A 14,311-nucleotide genomic window follows, 5' to 3' on the forward strand; every position below is an offset into this window, starting at 1 on the left:
TCAGCATGCCATACGCCTTCTTGACCACCTTGTCCACCTGAGTTATCACCTTCAGGGAACTGTGGATCTACATGCCTAGATCCCTCTGTATGCTAATATTTCTAAGGGCTCTACCATTTACTGTATACTTTCCTTCTGCAGTAGACCTTCCAAATCGCATCACTTCACATTTGTCCGGGTTAAATTCCATCTGTCATCTTTCGGACCAGGTCTCCAGCCGATTTATATTTATATCCTGTTATATATATATAGTATTTATTTATTTATATCTCTGACAATCCTCCTCACTATCCACTACTCCCCCAAATTTTGTATTATCTGCAAATTTTCCAATCAGACCACCTACATTTTCCTCCAAATCATTTATATATATTACAAACAACAGAGACCCCAGCATTGCTCCTTGTGGAACATAGCTTGTCACCAGACCTCCAGTTAGAAAAGTACCCTTCTTCTACTACTCTATGCTTTCTATGTCCAAGGCAGTTTTGTATCCATCTTACCAGCTCACCTCGGATCCCATACGACTTCACCTTCTGTATCAGCCTGCCATGAACGTGCAAACTCCACATAGACAGTCACCCAAGGCTGGAATTGAACTGAGGTCTCTGGCGCTGTGAGGCAGCAGTGCTAAACACTGATTTTTTGGGATAGTAAGGACTTCATCAGGGTCAGAATAGGGTCACACCTTATCACTCATACAATTACAGAGGACGAGTAGAGAAAGAAAGATTCACAGGGCAAAAACCATGGGATTAAAAATAATTTCTTCATGTGAGTCTAGAATCAAAGTCCAGTGGTGTATTCCTTCACCGAGCTAAAAGCTGATGCTGGATAATTCTCTTTTCCAATAGAGATATTTTCCACAATGGGAGAGGCACGTATAGATTAATTAACCTTGTAGGTACTGGTACAGAATTTCAAAAGTCCCAGCAGAAAAAGTGTAGATAGGGGCCAGACCCTCACCTTGGCATTGGGGAAAAACGGGGTGGGAAATACATTGCAAATGGTGCCCTCCTGTGACAAAGTGTACTCAGCACAGCTTCATTATAACAAACACCCTCTTCCACCAGAAGGACAAATACAAAACTACATGGAGATCAGACCTCTTAGATTATGACATTGTTCGGGTCAAAGATCTAAGTGGTGTCTGTATGACCCGATCCATGCTGGGGACTGATTCCCCCAGGTAGATCATCAACATGTTCAACCAGAGATCAACATCCACCCAGCAGCAGGACATAACAAGACCCAAAAGCCCAAGAGAAAGAAGATCAATGCCTCAGCCTGAGTGAAGAGAGGGTTGCAAATGCAGCTCAGAACAAGCTAAAATCTTCACACGTCCAACTCAATTTCAGAACACTGAAATGAAATAAAGTCACTGTATCAGACTCTTGTGCCCAGATCACTGGGTTCAGGAACCGCTGTCACTGGGTTCGAGAACCGCTGTCACTGGGTTCGAGAACCGCTGTCACTGAGTTCGGGAACCGCTGTCGCTGGGTTCGAGAACCGCTGTCGCTGGGTTCGAGAACTGCTGTCACTGGGTTGGAAACCGCTGTCACTGGGTTCGAGAACCGCTGTCGCTGGGTTCGAGAACCGCTGTCACTGAGTTCGAGAACCACTGTCACTGGGTTCGAGAACCGCTGTCGCTGGGTTCGAGAACCACTGTCACTGAGTTTGGGAACCGCTGTCACTGGGTTCGAGAACCGCTGTCACTGGGTTCGAGAACCGCTGTCGCTGGGTTCGAGAACTGCTGTCACTGGGTTGGAAACCGCTGTCACTGGGTTCGAGAACCGCTGTCGCTGGGTTCGAGAACCGCTGTCACTGGGTTCGAGAACCTCTGTCACTGGGTTTGAGAACTGCTGTCATTGGGTCTGGTTTGACAAAAGTGCTGCTCCAATATGTGATCCCCTAGAACAAAATAAATAGCTTTCTTCAGCTGGCAAAATAATGCAGACACAAGACAAGGAGGCTGAATTTCAAAAGCTCAAGGCTGACACCCAAAGACAAACCCGGAAGATAAGGGACATGTGGAGGGAAGAGAAATTCCGAGAGATCCATTATGACATGCCATGGCTTTTTGGAAACTAGCAGGGCCATCTATAGAGCTTCAGGTTTTTAGGTGTCCAGATCACCAACAACCTGTCCTGGTCCCCCCATCCCGACATTATTGTTAAGAAAGCCCACCAACGCCTCTTAGAAGATGAAGGAAATTTGGCATGTCAGCTACGACTCTCACCAACTTTTACAGATGCACCATGGAAAGCATTCTTTCTGGTTGTATCACAGCTTGGTATGGCTCCTGCTCTGCCCAAGACCGCAAGGAACTACAAAAGGTTGTGAATGTAGCCCAATCCATCACGCAAACCAGCCTCCTATCCATTGACTCTGTCTACCCTTCCCGCTGCTTCGGCAAAGCAGCCAGCATAATTAAGGACCCACGCACCCCAGACATTCTCTCTCCCACCTTCTTCCGTTGGGAAAAAGATACAAAAGTCTGAGGTCACGTACTAACTGACTCAAGAACAGCTTCTTCCCTGCTGCTGTCAGACTTTTGAATAGACCTACTCGCATTAAGTTGATCTTTCTCAACACCCTAGCTATGACTGTAACACTACATTCTACACTCTCGTTTCCTTCTCTATGAACGATATGCTTTGTCTGTATAGCGCGCAAGAAACAATACTTTTCAACTTTTCAACAATAATAAATCAAATCTAAGAGCCAGCTCAAATGGACAAACTCCCCTTTGCTCACAGGTGGCTGCTTCTCTTTGCCATGCATCAAGACTGGAAAGAACATTCTTAACAACTCCTCCGCCGTGAATGCGCAGTGACAGCCGATACTCTCCAGTGGGAGAATCCATGAACGAACCACTATCGACAGGAGAATGGCAACAAGCAATCAAAAAGCATAGCTCAGCATTTGGAAGGCAGTGGTGTAATCAGACAAAGTCAGCATGGATTTACAAAAGGGAAATCATGCTTGATGAATCCACTGGAATTCTTTGAGTTTGTAACTAGTAGATTTAACCAGGGAGAGCTGTTGGATGTGGTTTATTCAGACGTTCAGTCTCACACAACCGATTACCAGTTATAGAAATATACAGCATGGAAACAGGCCCTTTGGCCCAACTCATCCATGCCAAACAGGTTTCCGAAACTCAACTAGTCCCATTTGCCTGCATTTGGCCCATATCCCTCTAACCCTTTCCTATCCATGTACCTGTCCAAATGTCTTTTAAATGTTGTAATTGTGCCTGACTCTACCACCTCCTCTGGCAGCTCATTCCATATACGCACCACCCTCTGTGTGAGAAAGTTGTCCCTCGGTTCCCTTTTAAATCTTTCCCCTCTCACCTTAAACCTATTCCCTCTAGTTTTGGACTCCCCCCACCCTGGGGAAAAGACCTTGGCTATTCACCTCATCTGTGCCCCTCATGATTTTATAAAGCTCTAAAAGGTCACCCCTCATCCTCCTATGCTCCAGGGAAAAAAGTCCCAACCCTATCCAGCCTCTCCTTATAATTCAAACCTTTCAGTCCCAGTAACATCCTTGTAAATCTTTTCTGCACCCTTTCCAGTTTAATAACATCCTTCCCATAGCAGGGCGACCAAAATTGTACGCAGTGCTCCAAATGTGGCCTTACCAATGTCTTGCACAGTTGTAACATAACGTCCCAACTCCTGTACTCAGTGCTCTGACTGATGAAGGCAAGTGTTCCAAATGCCTTCTTCACCACCCCATCTACCTGTGACGCCATATACAGTATATAAAGTTAAAGCACATGGGATTGCGGGTAATGTCTTGAGATGGATAGAAAGCCGGTTAGCAGACAGGAAGCAAAGAGTCGGAATAAATGGGTCTTTTTCCGATTGGTGGCCAGTGACTAGTGGGGTTCTGCAGGAATCTGTGCTCGGACCCCGACGAGGGAACGAAATGTATTATCTCCAAATTTGCAGATGATACATAGTTGGATGGGACGGTGAACTGTGAGGAGGATGCAGAGATGCTTCAGCGTGATTTGGACAGGCTGAGTGTGTGGGCATATGCATGGCAGATGCAGTATAATGTGGATAAATGTGAGGTTATCCAAAAATAGGAAGGAAAATTATTATTTGAATGGGTGTAAATTGAGAGAGGTGGATACTCAGCGAGACCTTGGAGTCCTCGTGCATCAGTCGCTGAAAGTAAACACGCAGGTACAGAAAGTAAGCGCGCAGGTACAGCAGGCAGTAAAGAAGGCAAATGGTATGTTGGCCTTCATAGTGAGAGGATTTGAGTATAGGGATAGGGATGTTTTGCTGCAATTGTATAGGGCGTTGGTGAGGCCACACCTGGAGTATTGTGTGCAGTTTTGGTCTCCTTATCTGAGGAAGGATGTCCTTGCTGTAGAGGGAATACAGCGAAGGTTTACCAGGCTGATTCCCGGGATGGCAGGTCTGTCATACGAGGAGTGGCTAAGTCGGATAGGATTGTATTCATTGGAGTTTAGAGGAGTGAGAGGGGATCTCATAGAAACTTAGAAAGTTCTATCAGGGTTGGACAGGGTGGATTCAGAAAGAATGTTTCCAGTGGTGGGGGAATCCAGAACTAGGGGTCATAGTTTGAGGATAAGGGGTAAACCTTTTAGAACTGAGGTGAGGAGAATTTTTTTCACCCAGAGGGTGGTGAATGTGTGGAATTCACTCCCACAGAATGTAGTTGAGGACAAAACTTTGTGTGATTTCAAGAAGGAATTCGATATAGCTCTTGGGGCTAAAGGGATCAAGGGATATGGAAGGAAGGGGATCAGGATATTGAATTCGATGATCAGCCATGATCAAAATGAATGGTGGAGCAGGCTCGAAGGGCCGAATGGCCTCCTATTGCTTCTATTTTCTATGTATGTTTCTATGTAAAAGGGAGAGCTCGATAATAAATTACATTTTAACAGTGAAAAAAATGAATTTGTATTACACTTTTCACAGCTACTGAACCTCTCATAGTGCTTTACAACCTATGAAGTACTTTTGAAGAGTAGTTACTGTTATAGGCAAACAAGACAGCTAGTTTGCACTGGCTCCCACAAGCAACCAAGTGATAAAGGTCAGATAATCTGCTTATCATAACATTGATTGAGGGATTAAATATTGGCCACATGAACTCCCCTGCATTATTTCAAAATAGTGGCCGTGGGATCTTTTAAGTCCACTTGAGAGGGCAGACGGGGGCCTCGGTTTAACACCTCATCTAAAAGACTGCACATCCGGCAGTGCAGCACTCTCTCAGTACTGCACTGGAGTGTCAGCCTTGAATTTTGTGCTCAAGTCCTGGAGTGGGATTTGAACCCAGAACTTTGAGACTCAGAGACGGCTACCATCTGCGGGACAGCTAACACAGTGGAACATAGGTTCAAACTACAGAGAGCTGTAGAAGATTAGGAAATTCTCGATCACACAGTGAACGATCGGATGGTAAAATAAATTGTTGGATAGAGCAGTAGTGACAAAAACTGTGGAATAATTTAAGAAAGAGATGATGTCTATAATGGGGGGAGTGATTGGGACATGTGGATTTCTCTGGATTGGTGGGTCAAATGGCTTTCCTCATCCATAATTATCTGGTCAGTTTGCAAAAACTTGTCCTTTTCCCTTCCTATAACTCGAATCACTCTCACTCCCAAACCTGTGCATCAAAAACAGGACAATATTAGTCTATCACGCCTTGCTGTACATTGCACATCACTCCTCGAGGCATACAAATTGCTCTACATATCTTACAGAATAACAACACTATATATATTACGGTAATAGTGGATCCTCTCTGTATTATAGAGAATAGATCCCTTTGTATATACTGTACACAGTACAAGCGCCCTGTGTTAGGGGAGCTGGTGGCAGCCTTCTGTCTGGTGGGCACCATGCTGGTGAAATCTTTGTTGAGGGTTCCCTGGGGGGTGGGGTGGAAGCTATGGAACCCCACTGTGGGAGGCAGTCTCTGCTGCATTTGTTGGAGAGGAAGACTGAGGAGGTGCACGATTCTCACTGGTCTCTGTGGGCACTTCTTGGCCAGCTGAGCTTTTCTGTTTCTGCTGGTCTTTTCCATTGCAGGAACCTGGGCAGGGACCCTCTGAGCCAATTATATTAAAATAAACTAGTTAACTTTGGAGTATTGCAGTTTGCGATGAATGCCTTCATATGTTGCTATTGTTCAGGCCAATTACTAACTGAACATTATTTAAAAGTGAGTGACTCATTCAGTAATTTTATCTTGACAATTCTCTGCTTCTAAATATCTTTCATTTGAATCTGTCCCACCCAGTCTAAGTGTTAGTGTAAATGGCACTGAGGAGAATGCCGCCATTCTCTGTTATGTCTCTCCCGTATCCCCTAATTGTGTTAAGGAATTACATCACAGGAACCTCACCCCTTCTCTTTCTCCATCGTCAATAGCAACCACAGTTTGTTGTCTGGGAATTACCAAAACCTAACTTGCTGTACTCCAAACTCATGGAGACACATACCCAGAGACAGCAACCTAACTCGTAACTATCCATCTATACTGCAACACAGAGACTGTGAGAGGGAGGGACAGAGGTGCACATATGTTACACAAAATAAAGGGTCACCAACACAAATAAAGTCAGCGAAAGAGAGAGAAAGCGAGAATATGGAGACAGCATGAACCAATCTGGTCAAAACCTGTGCTAGACTCCATCTTTCAATTTCTTTGTATCTATCTCTATCTCTCCTGCTCCATGGGCGTGTGTGTGTCTCAGCTTGTGACTATCTCTTTCTCTGTTTCTATGCCTCTACAACTCTTATTTCATGTTTGTTTGTGTTTCCATCCCTCTGATTCTCGATGTGTCTCTCTCATGTTCTCTCTGTCTCTCTACCTCTGTCTGAGTCTGAAACTTTTGCTTTCTCTAAGACCAGTTATTTTCCCGGATAAAACTTGACCCATATTTTCTCCCTCAAGTCCAAGAAATGAGCGATGGAACGTAACTCGTGCTTATCTGATCAAAATAACCATCTCCTCATTGGGCTGTAACATATCAATGATGCAGGGTTCTCTGTCAAAACCACCCACTACCCCAGGATCATCTTGGAATACAAACATAATCCCTGGGTTCTTTTATCTACTACAAACTGTCTCCTTAAATCCCTTGTTGCATATTTTGTATCTTGGATCTATCCAGCGATGGCAGTAATTTCTGTGTGTATCACACTGCTTTCAAATACTAGTGCTCTGGCTCCCAGCTCCTTCTGCACTTTATTTACTTTTTTCAGAGTACACACTCAGATTTAACTAATCAAACACAGTGAGCATCAATTGTAAACAGATTCACATAAGCAACCATAGAACAACTGAACACCCTCTGCTCACCAACAAGTGCAAGGAGTTGGCTTGAGTTGAGCATTAATGCCAATATGGACTGATCAGACCAAACAGCCCGTTTTGAAAATTCTGTGCAATTTTATCTGAGTTCCACTGCCACATTCTCTGACACATTCAAGCCCAACTTACATCATGCTCCACCTCCAGCCTGGCTGTGTTGCCACACATCTAATACCCCCACCCGCCTCTCTCTGAGGATCTCAAATCCAGTGGGCCCACCTCCTGTTCCTTTGACCCCACTCACTAAATTGCCTAACATCCCTTTCTGGTAACTAAGCTAAGTGACACTGTCAATGTGATGTCACTTCCAAAACCCATGCCCATCAGTCCCCACACGGTCCCCATCAAACACCCCCAGGACAGGTACAGCACGGGGTTAGATACAGAGTAAAGCTCCCTCTACACTGTCCCCATCAAACACTCCCAGGACTGGTACAGCACGGGGTTAGATACAGAGTAAAGCTCCCTCTACACTGTCCCCATCAAACACTCCCAGGACAGGTACAGCACGGGGTTAGATACAGAGTAAAGCTCCCTCTACACTGTCCCCATCAAACACTCCCAGGACAGGTACAGCACGGGGTTAGATACAGAGTAAAACTCCCTCTACACTGTCCCCATCAAACACTCCCAGGACAGGTACAGCACGGGGTTAGATACAGAGTAAAGCTCCCTCTACACTGTCCCCATCAAACACTCCCAGGACAGGGACAGCACGGGGTTAGATACAGAGTAAAGCTCCCTCTACACCGTCCACATCAAACACTCCCAGGACAGGTACAGCACGGGGTTAGATACAGAGTAAAGCTCCCTCTACACTGTCCACATCAAACACTCCCAGGACAGGTACAGCACGGGTTTAGATACAGAGTAAAGCTCCCTCTACACTGTCCCCATCAAAAACTCCCAGGGCAGGTACAGCACAGGGTTGGATACAGAGTAAAACTCTCTCTACATTTTGCAGCTCCCTCTAAACATTATATGGAATAACCAATACCCGGGAGGGAGTTACGGACTGGAATCTGATCGAGGAGTTCATGCTGGTTTACATATAGAATAACAGATACCCGGGAGTGAGTTATAGACTAGAATCTAATCGAGGGGTTCGGTGTGGTTTACATATAGAATAACAGATACCCTGGAGTGAGTTACAGACTGGAATCTAATCGAGGGGTTCGGGGCGGTTTATATATAGAATAACAGTTACCCGGGAGTGAGTTACAGACCGGAATCTAATCGAGGGGTTCGGGGTGGTTTATATATAGAATAACAGTTACCCGGGAGTGAGTTACAGACTGGAATCTAATCGAGGGGCTCGCGGTGGTTTATATATAGAATAACAGATACCGGGGAGTGAGTTACAGACTGGAATCTAATCGAGGAGTTCATGCTGGTTTACATATAGAATAACAGATACCCGGGAGTGAGTTATAGACTAGAATCTAATCGAGGGGTTCGGTGTGGTTTACATATAGAATAACAGATACCCTGGAGTGAGTTACAGACTGGAATCTAATCGAGGGGTTCGGGGCGGTTTATATATAGAATAACAGATACCCGGGAGTGAGTTACAGACCGGAATCTAATCGAGGGGTTCGGGGTGGTTTATATATAGAATAACAGATACCCGGGAGTGAGTTACAGACTGGAATCTTATCGAGGGGTTCGGGGTGGTTTATATATAGAGTAACAGATACCCTGGAGTGAGTTACAGACTAGAATCTAATCGAGGGGTTTGGGGTGGTTTATATATAGAATAACAGATACCCTGGAGTGAGTTACAGACTGGAATCTAATCGAGGGGTTCGGGGCGGTTTATATATAGAATAACAGATACCCTGGAGTGAGTTACAGACTGGAATCTAATCGAGGGGTTCGGGGTGGTTTATATATACAATAACAGATACCCTGGAGTGAGTTACAGACTGGAATCTAATCGAGGGGTTCGGGGTGGTTTATATATAGAATAACAGTTACCCGGGAGTGAGTTACAGACTGGAATCTAATCGAGGGGTTCGGGGTGGTTTATATATAGAATAACAGATACCCGGGAGTGAGTTACAGACTGGAATCTGATCGAGGGGTTCGGGGTGGTTTATATCCAGAATAACAGATACCCGGGAGTGAGTTACAGACTGGATTCTGAGGTATTGAGTGGAAACTAGAAGCAGTGGTTGATCCTAGCTATTATTTATAGGTTACAAACAGCTAACCTTTGCACTCTCCTTGTATGTAATCACTTTCCCTGCAATATGTTCGGCATTGATACAGGGAGACTGCCCGTTTAAACGCTGGCCGCCTTCTCGTTCCCTGCTGTTGCCATGATCTGGGTGAGTGGCAGCGAGGAGCTGACATGCTGTGCTCACAGATGTTGTGTATGGTGAAGCCTCCAGCTGCCCTTACCCACCCTTGGCAGATGCTGAAGGTAATCTAAATCAAAATACTCCTGAGTACACAGAACAACTAGCCAACAGCTGCCGTGCTAGCGTGTTCTACATTCCTTATCCTTATTTAGTGGTGAAATATTTATTCATTTTATTTTGTTCCAGGATCCTACCATCTTGAATCCTCCTGTTCTTTATCAAAAGCAGTCAGTCATTAGATAATTCAAATTCCATATACACTTGTTCTTAAATGTGCACAACACAAAGCTAAGGCCACACCTCACAACATGGGTAGAAATATGGATGACATCCTACAGGCAGATTTCAGAGAGCTGGGAAAGAGATTAATAAGCAAGACTTTAAGGGTAGTGGTCTCCAGATTACTCCCGGTGCCACATGCAAGTGAGTATCGAAATAGGAGAGAGAATCATAGAATCATAGAAACCCTACAGCACAGAAAGAGGCCATTCGACCCATCGAGTCTGCACCGACCACAATCCCACCCAGGCCCTACCCCCACATCCCTACATATTTACCCACTAATCCCTCTAACCTACGCATCTCAGGACACTAAGGGCAATTTTAGCATGGCCAATCAACCTAACCCGCACATCTTTGGACTGTGGGAGGAAACCGGAGCACCCGGAGGAAACCCACGCAGACACGAGGAGAACGTGCAAACTCCACACAGACAGTGACCCAAGCCGGGAATCGAACCCAGGTCCCTGGAGCTGTGAAGCAGCAGTGCTAACCACTGTGCTACCGTGCCGCCCTACCACTGTGCTACCGTGCCGCCGAGGAGATGAATACGTGGCTCGAGGGATGGTTCATAAGGGAAGGTTTTAGATTCCTGATTCACTGGGACTGGTTGTGGAGGAGATGGGATTTTTACAGGCTGGACAGGTTGCACCTCAACAGGCCCAGGACTAATGACCTTGATGGTTTGCTGGTGATATTGGCAAGGGTATAAACCGACTTGGCAGAAGGGATAGAAATACCGATGTGGTATTAGAAAGGAGAAACAAGGTACAGAGAGAATTGGGAAAGACAGATAGCACGGGAGTAAGAAACATTAAGGCACGATCAGAAAGAGGGGGAATGTGATAAGGCTGAAATTAGATTTACAGTGAATGTGCAAATCACCACATAGCAATATGACATTGTGGTAATGGAACCCGACTTAAAAGAATGCAGGATTGCCGACTAAATATTCCCGGATACAAGGTGTTCAGGAAAGATAGGGAAGGAAAGAAAAGAGGAGAGGTGGCAGTGCTGATTAAGAATACTATAGCGTTGAACAGAGGCGGTGTCCTAGAGGGGTCAAGGTCAGAATCTATTTGGTTAGAGTTAAGAAACAACAAAAGTGCCATTACATTGCTGAGTGTATTCTATGGGTCACCAACCAGTGGAAAGGATAGAGGAGAAAATCTGTTGGAAAATACAGAGAAGTGAGAAATAGAGGACTGATAATAGGGGAGTTTAATTCTCCTAATGTAAATGGGATAGTTGTATTGCAAAGGGCAGAGAAGGATCATTCAAGGAACAGTGATCATCTTATCGTTAGGTTTAGATTAGCTATTGAAAAGGACAAGAAGCAATCCAGAGTTAAACTTATTTCTTGGAGGAGGGCCAATTCAGAGGGTTGAGAACGGAATTAAAGATTGGCAGACTAAACCAGAAAGGAACAATGGAGTGCCTTTAAAGAGGAGGTGGTTCAGGTGCAGTCAATGTACATTCCTATGAGGGGAAAGGTAGGGCAACCTAAATCAGAGCACCCTGAATGATGAAAGAGATAGAGAGTGTTATGACCTCGGTAAGACCGGTATCTTTTTTAAACCAGGAGAAATCTAAAATCCCAGATATTTACTAAAAGAAGGAAGCCACAAGATTGCATGGTCCAAACAGAAGATTTTTTATAAACTCTACAAGAGTCAAACAAAGTAAACATTAAATACTATCTTAGTTTATCAGCTATAGTCTAAAACCCAAAGTCAACATCAGTTAAACTTGAACGAACAGGCAAACTGTGATTGATTATAAACTATAAATTACATATTACATGACAGATACAATGAAAACAAATCTTACAAATTGGCTCAGCAGTTTACACAGTAAATAGGTCATCAAACGCAGTTACAAAGTCCTTCAAGTCTTTGCCTTCCTTATGATGAATTTCAGTCCCTTTTCTTCCAGGAGTTAGCCTGATCCCCAGCTGACAGCAGCGCAAAACCAACCCACATTCCACGGGTATGATCTTCACCAAGACTGGCACATATAGAACCTGCTCAGCCTGGTCTGGAGAACACAGATTCAGCAATGTTATCTTTAGGTAACTGAAACAGCTACAGCAACATACTCTAGGTTTCTGTATCTGGCATCTTCTTCAGCCTGCCTGTACTGCGCTACTGGACTCATCGACTCCAAATTTGCTTGGTTCTGCATCCCTTTCTACCATTTCAACCAGTTTCAGTCTGCCCAGAAGTTTTGGTTTCCTTAAAAACTGGGAGGATCAGTTTCCTTTCCTGGTTTCTCTTTTCAGTTTCTTTTCTCAGTTTCCTTTTTGTTAAGGTGCTGTCAAAAAACCCCAGAAACAAACAAGCTTGGCAACCATGGATTCCACGACATGAGAGAGGAGCGGGTCACAGATGTCAAGTTGATAACACAAGTGTGACCAGGTTAAACAAAGAAAGTTCCAGATGGGATTTGAAAAAGTAAATAAGAGGGAAAAAGAGAGTGTATGAGAAGAGAGTGGCAGCTAACATAAAAGGAAATCCAAAAGTCTTCTCCAGGCATGTAAATAGTACACATTAAGAGGAGGGAGAGGACCAATTAGGAACTAAAAAGACTTCCACATAGAGATGGAGGACATGGCTAAATGAATACTTTGCACTGTCTTTGTTAAGGAAGAAGATGCTCTGAGAGCCATAGTTAAAGAGGAGTTAATTGAGATACTGACTGGGCTAAAGTTGATAGAGAACATTTCAGATAGAATGCCTGTACCTGAAGTTGCTAGGTCCCTAGGACCAGATGGGATGTAACTGAAGGTGCTGAGGGAAGTGCAGGTGGAAATTCCAGAGCACCGGCCATCAACTTCTCATCCTCCTTAGATAGAGGTGTGGTGTAGGAGGACTGGAGAGTTACAAATGTGACACCCTGGTTCAAACAAAGGGGTAAGGATAATCTCAGAAACTACAGGCAACTCAGTTTAACTTCAGTGGTGGAAGGATTTTAGAAATGCCAATAGGAGGTGAAATTAACAGTTCCTCGGACAAGTGTGGATTAATTAGGGCAAACCTGCAAGGACTTGTTACAGGCAAATAATGTTTAATGAAATTGAGTTTTTCTCTCACGGAGAACTGGTGCAGACTCAATGGGCTGAATGGCCTCCTTCTGCACTGTAGGGATTCTATAATTCCCCAGGAATCAGTACTAGGACTTGATCTATAGTGATGGCCCAAGACTTAGGTAGACTGGGCACAATTCCAAATTCTGCAGATGACACTAAACTTGAAATGATAATGAGCTGTGAGGAGAGTAGTGTTAAACCTCAGGAGGACATAGACAGGCTGGTCAAATTGGCAGATGAAATTAAATACAGAGGTGATACATTTCATAGACAGAATGAGGAGAGACAGTCTAAAATAAAGGACACAGCTCTAAACAGGATTCAGGAGCAGAGAGACTTGGGGGAATATGTACAAATCACTGAAGGTGACACAGAAGGTTGAGAAAGTGATTAATAAAGTGTACTGGATCCTGGATTTTACAAATGAATGCACAGAGTACAGGCACTGCGGTTGTGTGAACCTTTATAAAACACAGGTAACGGAGACTTGGTTAAAAACGGGACAGGACTGGCGGCTAAATGCTCCGGGATATTGGTGTTTTAGGCGAGACAGAGGGGAAGGCAAGAGAGGTGGGAGAGTTGCAATACTGGCTCGGGAACATATTACAGCTGTACAGAGGGAGGACACCTTGGAAGAATCATGTAATGAGACACTGTGGGTAGAGCTCAGAAACAGGAAGGGGGCAGTCACTATGATGGGGGTGTACTACAGGCCTCCCAACAACCCACAAGAAGTTGAAGAACGGATATGTAAGCAGATTCTGGACAGATGTGGAAATAATAGGGTTGTTGTAGTGGGAGACTTTAATTTTCCTCATATTGACTGGGAATCCTTTAGGGCTAGGTGTCCGGATGGTGAGGAATTTGTTAAGTGTGTCCAGGAAGGTTTTTTGGAACAATATGTGGAAAGTCCAACTAGGGAGGAGGCTATACTGGACCTAATACTGGGGAATGAGTCCGGCCAGGTCATCAAAGTTGCAGTGGGGGAACATGTGGCGAACAGTGACCACAATTTTGTAAGTTTTCGGATACTCATGGAAAAGAACAAGTGTTGTCCTAGGGTCAAGGTGCTAAATTGGGGAAAGGCCAAAACCGGATTAGGCAGGATTTGGAAGTTGTTTGGGAGAGGCTGTTTGAGGGTAAATCCACATTTGGCATGTGGGAGTCTTTTAAGGAGCAGTTAATCGGAGTACAGGGCAGG

This window comes from Mustelus asterias, chromosome 18, assembly GCF_964213995.1.
Source record: "Mustelus asterias chromosome 18, sMusAst1.hap1.1, whole genome shotgun sequence".
NCBI classification, from domain to species: Eukaryota; Metazoa; Chordata; class Chondrichthyes; order Carcharhiniformes; family Triakidae; genus Mustelus; species Mustelus asterias.